The sequence below is a fragment of the Epinephelus fuscoguttatus genome, linkage group LG10, assembly GCF_011397635.1.
Source record: "Epinephelus fuscoguttatus linkage group LG10, E.fuscoguttatus.final_Chr_v1".
NCBI classification, from domain to species: Eukaryota; Metazoa; Chordata; class Actinopteri; order Perciformes; family Serranidae; genus Epinephelus; species Epinephelus fuscoguttatus.
In genome coordinates, this window is record NC_064761.1 from 37900836 (window position 1) to 37917847 (window position 17012).

The window sequence follows — 17012 nt, forward strand, 5'->3', positions numbered from 1 at the left end:
CTCATAAGGATTTTAAAACTGTGTTCAAACTTTTTTTGTTATTTACCATTGAAGTACTTTATTTTTCTTATTTGTCAATATATTTTAAATATCATTATTGTTATTTATTTATTAATTTTAATTCTGATAAGGATTTTAATACTGTGGTCAACTTTTTTTTATTATCATTGATATTTTATTTTATTTCATTTTATTTTCTACTCAAGGATTTTAAATCCTTTTATTATTTTTGTTATTTACCATTTAAGCACTTTATTTTTATTATTTGTTGTTATATTTTGAATATTATTATTATTATTATTATTATTATTTATTTATTTATTTAAATATTAATAGGAATTTTGATACTGAGTTCAACCCATCTTGTTGTTGTAAATTTGTTGTTCAATCCAAAAGGAATATTGTATTGTTTATTTTATCATTCCCTATTTAAGCACTTTAATTATTTTCTCTTATTTGTCATTGTCATACTTTATTTTATTTATTTTTTCTACTCATAAGGATTTTAATGCAAATTGCAATGCAAAAAATTGCAATGCTGTTTAATAAAAAAGTATATAGGCTTTGTTTAAAAAAAAGTTTTAAATAATATACATACTGTATCACTGCAGTAGTCATTCTGGGACTGTTGGTTTAAAATTAAATATACCTAAGCAGATTTCTCATCATGTGTTGCAGCCACATGCAGAAGTTAAATGAAGAAATTCTGCAGTATCTTGAGGTACATTAACTCTGGGGGCAGCTGTAGCACTACATGACACTGAGGTGGTTGAGTAACAGTGTGAAACTATTCTTCCTGTAACACTGCATCATTCGTTCCAGTCACAACCTACAGCAGCTGAGATTACTGTAAGTGCCCTCACACTTGTACTGTAACACTGTCACACTCATACCGACTGTACACACATGGTACATGTTTGGAGACAGTTCAGTTTTTACACACATAAGAAAGTGGGGTCAAACTTTTTAATATAAAGGCGCTTCACCCATGACCTCCCTATGAGGGCCTTAGATTTAGAAAACAAATACCCAAAGCTTAGTTAAAGCACCAAAACATTCAGCATGATTGCATGCAGAGTCGGTTTGGAGCCAAGGAGAGTGAGATGGCAAACACTTTGCTCCTGTGTGAGTCCTTTGAGTCAGCAACAGCAGCAGTTTACACCACTTGAACCCCCAAAACCTTTACTCAGACTCTCCTTTTCATCGTCCAAGTTTAATCCAAGGATGATCCAACAGTTTCCATTGTTGCCCCCCAGGCTGTGGAACAGTTTACCTCTCACTGTCTGGTTTTCCATCTCTGTTGGCAATTTAAATTGTGTGTTATAATGTGCATTATTGAATAAAGTTGGCGTAACTTGACTGGCATTACTCAAACGTTACTTCCCTTACTCTTGAGTAACGTGAGACGAGGTTTTGATTCATTTCCTGTATGACAGTATTTTGTGACATTAGTCAGTATGAAAGTAGGCTAACGTTCCTTTATATCTTTATAAACACACACAATCAGGTTTTTCCCAGCATTAATATTTGACATTGAGGATATTAGGCTGCGTTTTACATAATCAGCTTGACACCAGCCTTGATGCGCTAACCTTCTCAGTGCAGGAGATAAGTCATGTATCTGTTTCTGCTGCTGTACACGACACATATTGGCTTCAGTTATGGGATGAACATCTTGAGTGTCACTTATCACCTTGTTTCTTTAGATAAAAGTCTCTGCAACAGGCCAGCTGACTGCGATTAGTAAGAAACTAGATAAAAGATGTTACGTTTCCAAAAACAAATCATAGGTTACAGTTGATAAGTGATGATAAGCAACAGGGAAAAACAGCAAGTCTTAAGATAAGAGAAGCTGGAAGCAGTGAATGTCTGACTTTGTACCATAAATGAGCTTTAAAGGTCCAGTGTGTAGGCTTTAGTAGTGTTTTTTTAGTGTATAATCACCTGAAAGAAATCGCCTAAGAAATGTCATGTTTTTATTACCTCAGAATGAGCCGTTATATCTACATAGAGAGCAGGTCCTCGTCCACAGAGATTGCAATGATGCACCGCCATGTTTCTACAGTAGCCCAGAACGGGCCATTCGCATTTTCACATCAGCCACCACAGTTAGCAGCGTTGGAAAAACACTTATTTTTTTGAGCATTAAACTTCTTTATTCAGTGTTTTTACAGTTTCAATCACTTGGTCCGTTTGTTTGGAAGAGATAGAGACCTCTGTGGGTAATTTAGCTCTTAGTAAAAACCTCCCACACATCTTGATCTTATCTGGTTAGCAGCTGGTTGCAATATGCAATTCTCACCACTAGATGCCACTAAATCACCTTGATCTAAATCCTACACACTGCTCCTTTAAAGCAGCTCAGAAACCTTTGCTGTCAGTTCAAAGTTATGTTTTCACCCCCACATAAACTTAGGGGAATTTGAATCAGCCCCCTTTCTTCCATCTCTTAGTCACACTCAGATGTCACACATGAACTGAAAGAAACACTTTCAATCCTCTATTCTTGCATCATCAGAGTTGCACTGACAGGCCTTAGTGTGGCACTGCAACCCTCGTACAAGTGTCTGTGTGTCACACATAATAGTTTAAATACCACTGCTCTGCTATTTTTCTGAATCACTCTGACCCGCAGTGGAGGGGAGGAGCTACACACAATTTGTTGCTCATCCATGTGCCACATACCAAACCTGACTTCAAACACTGGTCAGAAATGTGTCTCACCACTGCATACCAGCACCCAGAGTTACACTGACTGGACCAAGGGCGAATTACGGTTACAGCTCAAAATAAAGTGATGTATTTGTTACTGCCGCCCTGGCAAGGACTTCTGAGGGTGAAATATTTATTTTCACCTGGTAATGTGGAAATAGCTGCTAGATACAAATACCCTGTTTACTGTCTCAGTGTCAGACTAGCAATGAGCAGACCAATTCTTTTCAAAGTGTTGGTTTCTTCAAGTTGATGCATGTAACCATAACCTTTTGAGTTTTGCTATGTTTTGCAAAATCATCTCAGTCACCTTCGCATCCCTGTGCTGCGTTCATGTGGTGTCACAATAATTTAGAAAATGAGCTCCTGATCATATTTCATGTCTCACCTAATCAGTGTCTTTTGCTCTGAGTGATAAAATACAACATGTCTTCTCTGTAGCGTCCATGTTGATTCCACATTACAACTTAAAGGCGCAGTGTGTAGGATTTAGTGACATCTGGTGGTGAGGATTGCAGACTGCAACCAGCTGAAACCTTTCCCATGTGCCCAGCATGAACTCTGAGTAAGAATACCTTCAGTGTTCATTGCTCAGTAGGTTTTTACCGTGAGCCGAAATATCTGCAGAGGTCTCATCCTCTCCAAAACAAACAGAGCAGGGTTCTCATTTATGAATATAGCATTGGAACAAAACAAGACCTGAAAGAGGCGTACGTGTGATTTATACAAACAAACGTAATGGGAGAAACTTTCACCCATACTTACGAACACTTTGGAGACAGGAAATTGGCGATGCAGATTGTGAGGTGGAAGCCTGATTGTAGAAACTGTCGAATATTTTTTGCCATTTTTGGCTTTTATCTGTAGGTATATCTTCATTTTTGATCCCACACATTGTTTTTATAAATGGTGAAAACATTAAATAAAGCATTTTCCTGTTGCAAATCAGTGTTCTTTTAACACTGCTGCCTGCAGATGGGTGTCTAATTACAGTGGCCGGCGCAAAGATGCAAAAATGTGAAAATGTGTTTGGTTTGTCCATTCTGGGCTACTGTAGAAACATGGTGGTGCAACATGGTGGAATCTGTGGATGAGGACCAACTCCCTATATAGATATAAATGACTCATTCTAAGGTAACAAAAACACAACTTGTCTTATTTTCAGGTGATTATAAACTACAGAAATCATACTTACTATATTCAATTTCTGCCATTTTACCCCCATAAATCCTACACACTGGGCCTTTAAAGCTCATGAAGACTGCAAAGTCAAAAGAAGACCATCCAAGGAGGATGTGAATGCACCATTGGCTTCCACTCGCAGAGGACAAGTCGGGAAAGTTGAGAAAAGTCGGGAATTCATAAGCACTCAGACGTTTGACAGGGTGACTCGTGACATACCAGACCCTAAAAAGAGTTGTTCAAAAAGAATTGTTCGTCCATTTTTACCCATCACTGTGTCAGACACATTTCCACTTGTTGTCATGTCTTTTCAGCCAACATCTTGTGCAGCTCTGAGCTGCTTCACAATCCGCCTTTGTTGCCTAAACTAACCATAAATCCCTGACTCACTGAGTAAACTGGTGGCTGCGGACCCACAGCACTCAATACCCACAAGGAGTGAACCTGCAGCTCTCTTTTCACTCTCTGCCACCACAAAAGTGAGCCTCTTCACTGCACAAAGACAGAAAAAAAGTGTTGGACTATTAGATTATTTCAGGTCTTTTGTCATGCCCGTCTTGTTTAACTTCCCATACAAAGCTGATTTGGTGTATTTGGTTCCCCCTCCTACAAGGCAGAGATTTAATATGTTTATTCTCAGTTGCTGTTGGCAGGCACCTCAACACGTGTCGCTGGGTGTTTACATGAACGCTGGGAAAGAGGTTATTTGCATCCTGTCAGAGTGTTTCTGTGTAAGGGGACATTTGTTTGCTCCACCCAGACATCAGTTGAGGTTTATTAGCACATTGCAGGTTACTTGAATCTAATTTGTGACGCCTTCACAGTCAAACTTCTCTCCAACAAAGCCCCGTCTGTTCACTTTCTCTGCTTAATCCGCTGACACCACGCTGCTTCATAGCTGTTCTGCACATCTTGTCACTTCCTCCCAGTGAGGTATTCACTCAACTGATCATTTCCTCCTCTCTAGAGAGGTATTGTTTGGTTTTAAGCAGGTTTTCTGGTAAGAAGACAAAGGCATTCGTGACTCAAAACAGGAAGGCTGGTGTGTGTTTCAGATAGGTTAAAAAAAAAAAAAGCGATGCTCCTCTGCCAAGAGTTTCATGCGTATGCAAAGAGGAGGGAAATTTACGGCATGCAGAGTTGTGCCATAATCAAAGCAGAAAGCTTAAAGGGATAGTTACACTTTTTGAAAATACGCTTATTTGCTTTCTTGTTGCTGAGTTAGATGAAAAGACTGATGTCAGTATCATGTTTTTACAATAAATATAAAGCTACAGCCAGCAGCTCATTAGCTCAGTTTCTCATGTTAAGACAAGAAATGTGGGGACTTGCTACAGTGACATGTTTTAAAGTAAAAATCTGCCTACCAGCACCAATAAGAGATTCATTTTGGAGAAACATATATTCACTTTCTTGCTGAGAGTTTGACAATAAGAGCAACATCACTTGGATCTTCTCATCTGACTCTTGGCATGAAATAAATGTATTTCCCAAAATATCAGACTATTCCTGTTAACATCGCTGACACCTACGTGCTTCAGCAGGAACCTTCAAAGATCCTCAGATTAAACAAACACTTTTTAACTTTTACTTCACATAAGCACCCTGGGTCTCCTGCACTTGACCTACATTAAGTCTGTGTTGACTGTAGCTGCTGATCTGCTTTAGTGCTCTGTGTCGCCCAGTTGCTGGATCAGACTTTAGGCTCATTTATGCACATTCACAGACACGGACAGAGCCCTCTGTCTGTATTCTGCGTTCATGTTGTCTGTATTTGTGCACGTTTTCTGAAATCTTACGGATGGAGATAAAGTGGAGCAGCTGTGTGGGCAGTGTAGCCAATAGCAAGACAAGCAAGACATAACAAGGACATTTTAAAAGTGGTGTAAATTTTTGACGAGAGGTTAAGCGAGTTATGAGAGTTGAAATATCTATATGATGTCACTTTGCCTGGACACAGGGACAAAAAGTTACTACTGAACAGCTGAGAGGAGGCTGGACGGGTATTTAATGTGAGTTGGAAGTAGGGAAGGAAAAGTGGAGTTCTGTGTGAGATCAAAACTTTTGGTGCAGCCCTCTAGTGGATGTATCCAAGCCAACAAAATGGATGCATACAATGTTTGAAATGGACCTATCTAGTCAATAAAGTTTCAGCCAAATAGCCAGAAAAAAAGGATATGTTATTTTTGTGCTTTATTATGTAGTGGATATGTCTAAACTTTACATCTCAACAACCCTGCCATTAACGTGGGTTTAAGTTTAGGTTTAGGCACAAAAATCACTTGGTTATGGTTCGAAACGATCATGTGTTCATTCAAAATACCTGGTTATAGTGGCACAATCACAGCTGGAGAAGTTGTTGATGTCGCGGTATAGAGAGAGCCACTTTTTGTGGCACTATCCTGGCAGGAAACGCAGCGATGTCTCAGTAAAAAACAACCGCTTTTCATGGCATTATCCCTGGTGGAATAAAAAACACCCACATGTGGTGACTAAAAAGACACTGCAAACTTTAGAAACATTGATATGATATGTGACTCCTGGTGACTGGGCTGAAAGTCTCCACTTCTATTACAGTTACCTCTTAGATTGTCAGTAGCTGCACCAAACGGTGATCAGCCTTTCATGTAGGTTCCACAGATTTCGACATCACACCAAAGCACATTCTCCTGTCCTAAAGGTAAGATCTGGAGGATTTTCAAACAAAACAAAATATAGACATATACAAATGAAATCCTGGTTAATCATCACCCATGGGCTTCTACTAATGTGTGGTGGTGACTCTGTTTGCAGAGCTCCTGCCCTTTAACTGTATTTTGATGTTTTTGTGAGCTCGGACCGCTTCAGCCCGAGCGTGTCCGAGCGTGCACCAGCGCGAGCCTTGCCTGAACCTCTTCTGTGAAGCCTTCTTCCGTACCTCCGGGCTCCGTACACCCGGGAGAGTTGAGCCTGATAGGAGGGGCCGAATTTGAATGTGTGTTTACAAACAGCAACTGGAAAATCCTCCAGACCCTACCTTTAAATAAATCTCCTTGCTGGTCTTTATCTGTGCCGTTTGTGTCATACAGTCTTCCCAGGGTTTTTTGACAAGCGTCTGCGATAAAGCTGAAATCGGCTTTCTGTCAGAGGTTTGTCTGGAAGCTTCCCTTTGATGAAATAGCTGCCATGTAATCTATATATGCTTTTATGGGCTGCCCTCTTTCCCTATTCATTACGCACTCTGATGCCTTCATCACTGACTTCATTGCCTTCATCGTGAATAAAAGCCTCCTGTAATAGCGGTTTGTAATGCTCCCTTACCACCGATGTCCATTCTCACTCGAAAGCCTAATAATCTCTTGGCACAACTCAAATAATCACTGTCACCACTACTATCACTTGTTCTTTGATTTGCACCCATCCACAGTCTATCAGAGACACATTTTAATGCTTTCTTTCAAACATCTGTCATGTATCGTACACCTCACATGACTCACAGACGTCCTCAGGTTCTCCTCGTTCTCTAACCTTGAAATGAGAGTAAACATAGCCTCCGGCACTGCAGACCAGAGTAATAGTACTGATCGGCGCCCCTATTACCCGCATGGTTGGTCATTTGACATTTGGTTGTATATTTGCTGTTGCATCTTTTTCCACTCTCAGTTGAAGCAAGCCAGTATTGACTGTAAACAACATAAATTATTTTGTGTTCATCCTAAAACCAGAGTTCTGACCTTGATATAAAATGATCAGGATCTCTTGAAGGCATTCTGGATTTGAGACCATCTTCACTGCCTCTATTTGTTGATATAGTCTAACACTGACCATTTTACTTACTCACTACTCAAAAATAGGAGTATTGTATTTGTCTTTTATTAGTGTCACCGGCTCAACTGTTTTGCCCTTTAAGGGCGGTGGCCTTGTGGGTAACCTGTGAGGGTGTGACATGTGGAGAGAAGCAGCTCTCTTGGGAGTGTCATGGTGAAGACGGCAGGCAGCACATAGTGATGATAGCTGCAGAGTTAAGTGTCAAGGTGAGCTCGGGGCTACTGTTCGACCTCATGAGAAGGACATGTTTGGTGGTGAACATTGCAGTAATGCTATTGTTAGTGAACAGAACCTAAACGCCTCACCAGAGTGGTCTGGACAGCTAGAAGCTAGTTACCTCCCAATAACTAGCCAAGCTGAAATTCATTTTAATAAGCCAGCATGTTCCCAACTCTGGTTTGGAGCCGGTAAGCTGTCACCAAGACAGGAAGCATTAGGATACCTTTAGACAGAGCCAGGCTAGCTGTTTAGTAGTCTCGCTTTGCTAGTCACCTTTCTCAAGAAAAGAAAGGTCTGGCTGGGCCGACTCTCACTTTAAGATTGGAGAAAAAAACGCCCTGGCTGCTTGTATTTCTTTCAACCAATCACAATTGTTCTGGGCGGTGCCACAGCAACGGTGTGCTTGCAAAAATATTGCCGGGGGGAAACAGATTTGGTATAACACGCCCACAAAAATATCGCCTACAGGACGCGAACCACGGTCAAACACTGCAAAAGTTAGTAAAGGACGTGTTGAAAACGGTTGAAAATGGTTGGGATGGGAACCAAGATGGCGCCGGTGAAGTCAGCAGCCGTCGTACCTGCTCCGACACTTTCTTTGTATATAGTGCTTTTTGCCTTTATTTTTAACTTATTTAGTTCACTTACCCTGTGTCATATCACTTATGACAGACAGGCACTCATAAACATTGGATTACAGCACTCAAACTCTTTTATACAACCATTTTCTTCCGACCCGGCTTGGCCTCCAGACATCCTGCGCCAGCGGGCCGACGCAAACAAAGGAGGACGCAGGAACCACAGGTCATGTAGACGGCCTCAGGGGAAAAGAGCTGGCGTAAGAGAAAGCCTAAGGCGGAGAGCACATCATACGCCACTGCCTAGTATTTTGCTAGCCAATGTCCAGTCACTGGAGAACAAGCTGGATGACCTCAGGGCCAGGATACAGTACCAGAGGGACATACGGGACTGTAACATCATCTGCCTCACTGAGACATGGCTGACTCCTCTTGTGCCGGACTACGCCGTTCTACCAGCGGAGTTCCTTACAGTTCACCGCACAGACAGAACGAGTGAGTCGGGGAAATCAAGGGGTGGTGGAGTGTGTCTTATGGTTAATAACAACTGGTGTGACAGTAGGAACGTTGTCCCTCTCTCAGACACTCATGCTCACCTAACCTGGAGCTCCTAATCTTAAAATGCCGTCCCCACTACCTGCCCCGTGAGTTCACTTCTGTCATCATCAGCGCCGTTTATATCCCACCCCAGGCGGCCACGGACGCTGCACTATCCGAGCTACATGAGGCGATTTCTACCCTTCAGGCTAGCCAGCGTGAAGCGGCCCTCATTGTAGCCGGGGACTTTAACAGTGCCAACTTGAAAAAGGTGATACCGGAGTTTACTCAACACATCGACTGCCCCACCAGAGGAGAAAGGACTCTAGATCACTGTTACTCCCCCTTCAAGGAAGGCTACAAAGCGAAGCCTCTTCCCCCCTTTGGAAAGTCAGATCACGCCGCTGTTTTTCTCATGCCTAAATACAAACAAAGGCTGAAGCAGGAATCCCCTGCAGTGAGAGAAGTGACGCGGTGGACAGACCAATCAGAGGCCGCTCTGCGGGGTGCACTGGACGCAGCCGACTGGGACATGTTTTACAACAGTGCGGGAGGAGACATCGAGGAGTTTACGGAAGTGGTCGTGGGATTTATTGGAAAAGTTGTGGATGATACCACGCCTAGGAAGACCATCAGGACTTTTCCCAACCAGAAGCCGTGGGTGGATAAATCTGTCCGCGACGCTCTGCGTTCCCGCACCGCTGCCTATAACTCGGGACTCGCCTCTGGGAACATGGAGGAATATAAGTCGGCCTCTTACAGTGTCCGCAGAGTGGAGAAAGAGGCTAAACACCACTACAGCCAAAGACTGGAGCAACGGATGCAGCAGTCTGACTCCAGGGGACTGTGGCAGGGATTACTTACCATCACGGACTACAAAGCAACACACACACCCCCGGTGAGTGCCGACACCTCTCTGGCTGACGAACTCAATAACTTTTTTGCGCGCTTTGAGTCGGGAAACCGACTGCCTGCTGTGCTCCCAGCCGTAGGGGAGGACACACTCGCTGTGACGGAGTGTGACGTGAGGAGGGTGTTTAAAAGTGTAAACACCAGGAAAGCGGCTGGACCAGACGGCATTAGTGGGCGTGTCCTCAAAGCCTGCGCTGATCAGCTGGTGCCTGTGTTTACATTGATATTCAACCTCTCACTCAGACAGTGTGTGATTCCAACTTGCTTTAAGAAGTCCATAATAGTCCCTGTCTCAAAGAAACCCCATCCCAGTAGTCCAAACGACTTCAGGCCCATAGCCCTCACATCACTGGTGATGAAATGTTTTGAGAGACTGATTAAGACATTCATCGCCTCCACTCTGCCCACTACCCTGGATCCGTTACAGTTTGCATACCAGCCAGACAGATCCACAGATGACGCCATAACCTTCCTCCTCCACAAGACCCTCTCCCACGTGGACACTGGTAAGGGAAACTATGTGAGAGTGCTGTTTGTTGACTATAGCTCAACATTTAATACCATAGTCCCTTCCAGACTGGTCTGTAAGCTGTTTGACCTGGGTCTGGACTCCTCCCTGTGCAGGTGGATCTACAGCTTCCTGACCGGCAGACCACAGGTGGTTCGAGTGGGTCACCTCACTTCAGCCCCCCTCACTCTCAACACTGGATCCCCCCAGGGCTGTGTGCTCAGCCCTCTGCTGTACTCGCTGTACACACATGACTGCGAGGCCACGTCAGATTCCAACGTCATCATAAAGTTTGCTGACGACACCGCTGTTGTGGGACTAATCTCCCACAATGACGAGACAGCCTATAGGAGGGAGGTGTCCCACTTGGAGGACTGGTGCCGGGAGAACCACCTCCTGCTGAATGTCAGCAAAACAAAGGAACTGATTGTGGACTTCAGCAGGAAACAGCAGAGGGACTTACATCCACTCATCATCAGTGGCTCTGAGGTGGAAAGGGTGGACACTTTTAGATACCTGAGAGTGACCATCTCACAGGACCTGTCGTGGACTCATCACTTACACACCATTGTGAAGAAGGCCAGACAGCGTCTCTACCTCCTCAGACGCCTCAGGGACTTTAAGCTCCCTCTCAAGGTGCTCAGGAACTTTTACACCTGCACCATTGAGAGCATCTTGTGTGGGAGCATCACCACCTGGATGGGAAATTGCACCAAGCAGGACTTCCTGACCCTCAGAAGGGTAGTCCGTTCAGCGGAGCGGACTATCAGAGCCCCCCTCCCTAACCTGCAGGACATTTATACAAAACGCTGCAGGTTACAGGCCAGGAAGATCCTGAAACAGCCCAGCCACCCCGGACACTCTCTCTTCTCCCTCCTGCCATCAGGCCGGCATTACCGCTGTCTGAAGACAAAGACTGAGAGGCTGAAGAACAGTTTCTACCCCCATGTCATCCGTCTGCTCAACTCTGAGCCTAAACTGGATTAAAAAACACTGCATTACTGCACTTTATTGACACAGCTGCAATATTGAAATTACATGTATATACACAGAGTTACCCCCTTTTAAGTTTACACCTTAAGTTTATAGTTTATAACTTATTTATTCATTTATTTTTATTCTATTTTATCTTAGTCTAACTTTCTCAGCTATACACTTATACTTATATTTTCTTATCTTGTGTGCTGTGTGAAATTCATGTTTTCTCCTCTACTGGCAGCAGGTATAAAAACACATTTCACTGGGCATTGTACTATGTATAATTGTGCATGTGACAAATAAAACCTACCTTACCTTACCTTACCACAACCAAAGGTGGTAGGGTGGGACTTCAGTGGTGGCTCGTTCCGCCCAATGAGAGGCTGATCTATGCAGCGAACTTCCGCCCACTCAGACTAGCTGTTTAGAGACTTTGTGCTGAGCTAAGCTAACTGAGCTGGGCCAATCTTCTCATCTAATGGTCCACCAGAAAGCAAATAGGCATATTTCACCCCAAAATCAAAAAACATATTTTTCCTCTTAACTGTATCAATTTAGATTGTTTATCAGTCGAAACAGTTTTGGCGTGAGTGTTGGAGATATCGGCCATAGAGATGTCTGCCTTCTCTCCAGTATAATGGAACTAGATGGCGCTCAGCTTGTGGTGCTCAAAGCGCCAAAACATATATTTGGAAAAACTCAACAGCAATGTCTCTTTCCAGAAATTATGACCCAGTTACTCAAGATAATTATAGGACCTTGTTGTTTCATCGCACGGAAGGAAGCATACTGCTAGCTCACGTAGCACCGCTGAGTTAGCTAACATACAGCTCAGCTATTAATTTTTATATCTGGCACTGTTACAAGCCAACTAATTCTCACTCCCAACTTTTCAAATACTGACACCTAGTGGCCCCGCACTTCAAAATTTGACACATTAGGTGCTCCTCGTGCGTCAGTTTTGGACACAAAGGGATGGAGTATCAATTTATGCTTGTTCCAGTTGTTCCAGTCTTTTCAAAATAAACTTCTGTTTTCACAAGAAATGTACAGTTTCTGATCATTAGATACATACTTTCACTTTTTTAACTTAAAGGCGCTGTATGTAAGAATGTGGCCAAAACGGTTACTGCACTCAAATTCAAAATACTGCCGCGAGTCGTGTCCGCTGCACGCTGGAGACTGATTTGTTTGCCCACGGGCGGCTGCCGTGGCAGGGCCGCATCGCCGCGTCCTTGATCTTCGGTTTTCCAGCGGACCATTCAAGCAAGTCCGGCTTCTCTGCTGCTAGCGCTGCTGCCGGGATACAGCGGAGGAGCCGGCTGCTAATGCTATGTACCGGGACACTGCTAATGCTGCTTGCCGTGCTGCTGTAGCTCAGTCGTAACTGTAACTGATGCTGAGACGCTACTGACTGTGTGACTGGTAGACAGCGGTGGGTGGCGCAACAGGCCAAAACACAAATTCAAAACATAAACATGATTTGCGGACCGTAAAATTTTTTTTTAAATGCGAATATTCTGGCTGTACTATTGTTGTCGGTGAGATCAGTATGTTATATGAACATTATTCCTTAGTCTCTGAGACATATTAGGATGATTTTATGACGATTTGCTTTATATTTCTTATGTATAGCTCCTATAACTTAGAACATATGTATAAAAATTTGTATGCTACACATAGAACACACTGCGTTATTGTGATAAGAATTCCTTTGGGATGCCGAACGTCACCGGTTAGAGCAGACACTCCATGTACAAAGGCTGTGTACTTGCTGCAGCAGCTGTGGGCTCAATTCTGACCTGTGGCCCTTTGCTGTATGTCATCCCCTCTCTCCTCCTCCTTCATGTTACCACTGTCCAGTCACATAAAGACCAAAAAGTCCCCGTAAAAACAATAAAAGAAAATAACTCCTTAACTTTTGGTTTCACACGGGACACAAACAGTGGGCTCCCGGGTAAAAGTTCAGAGTTTGTTTGACCTATCCAGCTCTGTATATCGCTGACCCTAAAAAAACGTGTCAAAAAATGTAACTGCATGGTGGGTCTCATACCACTGCTAAAGGATGCCTCTTTGAGTCAGTGTCTAACGCTACAGGCCATTTACCAAGTGTTGGTATTTGACGAGTTGGGAATGACACCAGGCTGCACGAACGCAAGCCTCTTGTTTATGGACAGATGCATGCTTCCTTCTGTGGGGTGATACGGTTGGTAGAAAGGAAATAGTTCCCACATGAAACTGAAAGGTCTGTGGATTATACTGAGTAACCAGGTCATAATTTCTGGAAACAGACAATGAGTTTTCCAAATGTATTTTTTGGCACTTTGAGCACCACAAGCTGAGTGCCATCTAGTCCCATTATATTACAGTGAAGGCAGACATCTCTACAGCTGATATCTCCAACACTCTGCAACTCACAGCAACACAATCTGGATTCATAAAAAGCTCGACAGGTAAGGGGAGAAATATGTATGTTTGACTTTGGGGTGAACTGTCCCTTTAAATAAAGAATATTCTTATGGACTGTAAGATGAAGCTTCTGTCTGACACATAATCACATGATGTACACAGTTAAGAGTTAAGGAGACCATTAATATGATTTTATGTGCCTGAGGTCTACAGTAGATTTGTGCTCTTGATCTGAGGTCTTCAAGGTCTAGGTTATCTGTTACCCTAATGGCTCTGAACTGGAGCTTAAAGGCAGTCAGAAAGATCTTGTGTCTGACCCAGACTCCTGGGAAAGATAAAGGTGTCTAACACCCTGAGGACAAACACAGCTGGGGAACAGAGCAAGTGGAGACTGCCTTATCTTTCATTGTCTTACTCTCGCTCTGTCCAAGGCCACACACAGTAATAGAGGGCTTGCTGTGGCTCTTCTGGCACTGAGTACTTTTCCATTACACGCTGCCTGAGGAGAATCTCTGTGCCAGCTGTAACTACACAACTAACACCTGTAGATGAAAACGTGTCTCACAGTTAACCAGTAAGAGTGAGAGATTATGATTAAGTGTTTTCTCGTGTCCTTTCCCAGCGATGTGATTCACGTCCAGCATGGATGACACTGGCAATCAACGCTGTTTGCCAAGGAAACCGAGCTTTGCAGCACAGAGGCGGCCGTGAATGGAGGATGATGATGTAAGAGCTCACAATCACGGCTCTGCTTATGTCACCACTTTTGCTTATCCTTCAGTGCTTTGTTGTCTGGCTGGCTGAGAGCGACTGATATTTTACGGGCATTTACAGCAAATTGGCTGTAATACAGCCGGTGTACAGCTTGTTTCTCCACAAGCCTTAAAACAGCCTGTGCTCTTTGTGGGAACAAATCTGTAAGACTGAACTGTAATTGGTTTAGTCAAACCGCACTGTGGGAGTTCTGAGAGGAATACACTCAGTGTTATCTCGTGTCAAAGGCCACATGCTCATCAAACAAAGCAAAACTCACTCAATCAGGAGAGACTTTTATAGATATGTTTACACAACAATAACAACAACAACAACAACAGAACAACGCAACTCAGCCTACTGATGTGAATATCCATGCAGGAAATTATAGACTCTTTTACTGTTAGTAAACAGTATGATGTATTTTGGTAGGCGGGGCTTAGCTGGAGGGAAAACAAATCTCCACAGACATTAGTTAGCGCTAGCTAAGTTCTGTTGCCTTGTTTTAGACAAAGAAGGAAGATGATGCAAGTGGTGTTTTCAGAAATATGCATTCTGAGTGCCGGAGCGCACTCTGGACAGCAGAGTGCCGAGTGGAGTGAATGAGTGATTAACTTAACTGTTCGTTGATTCATGTAGAAATGTAACACTCCGTTTCTTCAACCAACAGGACTCTCATTTTAGTGTAGAGCTAATCTCTCAAGACAGATTCTGCAATTTACATTGCAGAATCTGTCGGCAGCCCTGTGTGAAAGATGACTAGAGAGGGGGGGAGGGCGGGGCTTTGAGTTTGAACGATGCTGCGCTTTGGCCAGTCACAATGGAGGGGGCGTGGCCGAGACGTGCAGGTGTCCCCAGGAAATGTGTACCTACAGAAACAGCAAGTTCCGAGTCCATAGCGACCGCTCCACCCAAAACAAAAGATATTTTTTGTATTATGTCTTAGTTACAACATGATTGAGCTAACTGGAGTAGTTTCATGTCGTATCGGACAACGGGAGGCTTTTAACAGATGACGTCCTGATGTTAGCTTTGCTGCTGCTGTTAGCTGTCCCTGTCAGCTGCAGCCACTGATGCTTTCTAGACATCGTGATTTCCCAAAACTGAATAAATACCACACATAGCAACTCAAAACTGCTTTGCTAGCTCAATCATGTTGTAACTAAGTTATCCGCTGGGAAAAATATTTTATTCAAGGACCGTTTATTGAGTTATTATCTTATTTTTATACAGTCTATGGTTATTACAGGCACCGCTAACGGCTAACGTTAACAGCTAACGGTTAGCCCAGCTAATCTATGATAACCATGTTGTTAATTACAAAACGTGCACACAGAAATAGTAACATTTGTTCAATCATTGTGTTCACAGACTTAACAAACATCAGATTAGTCTACACGGTGATATAGTGACGTGAAAAATGTGATATATAGGTAAACTCTGCTGGTTTTCTACCTGAAATATTTGTAAACAACACAGTGATTCCCTGGGGGCACCGCCGGAAGTGAAGGGCGTGAGCAATCGCTGAGGCCCCTGCACTTCTGTTAGTTGAAAAACTCCGGGCTGTGCCTCCAGAGGCATACCGATGGATTTCCAGATTGGTGTCGAGCAGACTGAATGTACGAACGCACCATGTCAGGTCACTCACTCTCTGAGACTGTGAGTGTTACTTGAATAAGTAAACACTAATAATATTCCCAAATCTCAGTATTTTCCTTCAAGACCACAGAGTGGGCCTACCCATCTCACTTGAGGTGAAGAGGAGAGAAGTCATCATCAAACTTATGGCATTTGGGGGGGGGGGGGGGGGGAATATATGAGCTTTTATCCTATTACAGACGCATTAAGGTTCTCACACTTTTCCTGCATCATCCCATCTGTCATCTGTAATACCTAGACTATATTAACTTCCTTTCAGGAAACACTTAAAGGGTGTTTTTTAACCTGGACCCTGTTTTCCAGTGTTCTAGTGTCAAAGTGAGTGATGAGAACAACAACTTTTAAAACTGAGCCAGTTTTGAGCTAGAGACAGCTGCGAAACAGGCTGCAATGTAACCATTCGAGGGCTCGTGCACTGTCAGTGTATCTCTACTGCAAAGTCATTGTTGTCAGTGTAGACAGAAGTGAGAGCAGAGCAACGCATGCAAGCATTCCCAAGCGCCTATTTTTCAGGGTGCAATGGCGTGATTAAATTTGACAGCTGTGACAGTGAACAGATCTTGGTTTAATTATATTTGGTATATATATTACATTGGGAACAGGGCGATAGAGTGTTTTATAATGATGGCTTTTTACATGTGTATGCATTGAATACGGAGCAAGCGCCAGGAGGTTATTAGCTTATCTTAGTGTAAAACTGGAAGCAGGGGGAAACAACTAGTTTGAATTTCTACAGAGTTAAAAAATCTGGCTTCTCT